Source organism: Nyctereutes procyonoides, unplaced genomic scaffold (genome assembly GCF_905146905.1).
Source record: "Nyctereutes procyonoides isolate TBG_1078 unplaced genomic scaffold, NYPRO_anot_genome, whole genome shotgun sequence".
In the NCBI taxonomy this organism is placed as follows: Eukaryota; Metazoa; Chordata; class Mammalia; order Carnivora; family Canidae; genus Nyctereutes; species Nyctereutes procyonoides.
In genome coordinates this window covers 6116451-6118784 of record NW_026575119.1, presented here as the reverse complement: position 1 = coordinate 6118784, position 2334 = coordinate 6116451, and positions in this window count along the sequence as shown.

Here is a 2334-nt window from a genome sequence, read left to right as displayed (position 1 = left end):
TGTTCCTATTTTCAAAATACACAAAATATGTAATAAGGAAATGGAAAACTTATTTTAAAAATGAAAATTAATACTTGGGAGAAACGTTATAGTCTGTGTTATTAACTCCAAATCGATTAAAGACCTCAATGTAAAATCTAAAACTATATAACTCTTAGAAGAAAAACATAGGTGTAAATCATGACCTTGGGATAAGCAATGGTTACTTTGAACTCAATCAAAATTCAAAATTTCTATTTCTATAAAAAGGGGGATGTGGGACTTGGATGAGGCAGATTCAGTTTCTATCTGCAGTGCCCTAGCAGCAATCAGTCCCAACAATTAGCTTTGCTTATCTGCAGAACCAAGTCATGATACAGACTGACCAGTGAACCTGGTGGGTTGCGGGTCTGTCTGATTGGGGTCCTCAAGCAAAGAACTTTTCTGGATCTGGAGAATGGTCCAGGAAGCTAGGTAGCCTATCCAACAGCCCCATCTACAGTGACATTTGAACAGAAAGCACATTCTGTGGCTTTTCCCATCTGCAGAATAAAACCAGTGGCACCATCTGGCCAGGGGAATGCAGTTCAGTCTTGCCTGATTTGGGTCCCCAATGATCTGTGCAGGTCCTGAGCCCTATCTTGCTGCACTGTCAATTAATTTATAGGTCTAACTTCAGATGAGAAGAGTGGCCAATCCTGACTATCTAATGAGCCTGAGCAGAGAACCCAGACAAACGTGGAACACATCCTCCAGTCTTGTTGAAGCAGAGAAAGAAAGCCAAAAGTTCTATGCAATTGTTCTCAGCCAGTAGTAACTCACTCCCTTGTAACTGGTTAAAGAGTTTGGGCAGTGTCTCACCCAAATATAGACATGATAGCCCCACCTGCCCAAAGATATTGTCAGCTGACAAGTCTAGAAACCCAAACTGAGCAGATACCAAACTCAAACGTGCAGATACCAATATGCAGAATGAAGGATCATGAAAAGTCACATAAACATGACACCAGAAAAGAAAAATAATACAGTTTTGATAATTGACCATAAAGAAAGGGAGATCTATGAACTATAAAATAATTCAGAATAATCCTCTTAAAGAAGTTTAGTGAACAAAAACAATGGGAGGTCCTAGAGCTGCAAAATAAATAACTAAACTCAAGAATTCAATAGTTTCAACAGGAGATTCAACCATACAGAATAATCACTAACTTAGAAGATAGGGCATTTAAAATTAGAGAAACAAAAAGAAAAATAATAAAGAAAACCATTAGGACTTATAAGACACAATCAAAAGAAATAAAATCCACATTATAGGAATTCCAGAGAGAAAAATAAAAAAGAATAAAGTGTATTTAAAGCAATAATGGCTATAAAGTTCCCAAACCTGGGGAGAAAAATGAACATCCATATGTATAAGGCTCAAATGTTCCCCAAATAAATTGAACCCAAATAAGTCTATGCTAAAACACATTATAATTGACAAAAGTCAAAGACAAAGAATTTTGAAGCTAGCAAGAGAGAATAGACAAGATTCACACAAGGGAACCCCCATAGGACTATTTTCTCAACAAAAAATTTTTAAGCCGAAAGAGAACAGGATGATATACTTTAAATATTGAAATAAAAATGTCAACCAAGAATTATTCATCTAGCAAAGCTGTCCTTCAAAAATGGAAATAAGGACTTTCCTAAACAAAAAGCAGACCTTGAATGTACACAGTCTTCAAGACACAGTGAAAGTGTAATTGTACTTATCTTCAAGAAATATTTATTCCAAATAATTACTTTGGGGGAAAAAGTTCCCAAGGGAATGAAACATAGGCTTTTGTGCTTTTCTCATGATAATTGGTATTATAAAATTATATAGGGCTAACCACAGGAACATCTTGACAAGGACAGGTCTGTGTATTATTAGTCAAACACTGTGGCTTGCATAATCACAAGATGTTTTCAATTGTTAATTTATTTAGACAATTCTGTCTTGAGAACCAGCAGAATCATTTGGAGTAATTTTCTATACTAAACTCTAAATTCTCACTAAACTCTCCTCTATTCACTATTTGATTAAGCTCACAAAATTTATTGCCAAGAACTTCTTTTACAACTAATCTAATGCATGTATTAGAAATCTCCCTAAATAATTAAAGAATACTTAAGAAAAAAAATCCAGAAAGTAACTAATGTTCACTTTAAAAAATATAGTTTAATAAAATTAGAAAATTTGAACATTTAAATTCTGAAAATTTAACCTAGAGAAAAGATAATACCCCATTTTAAGCAACCATTCAACCCAGACAGATTTCTCTAAGAGATTATTCAAAATTGTATATGGCAAAATATTTACCAGGATTTTTT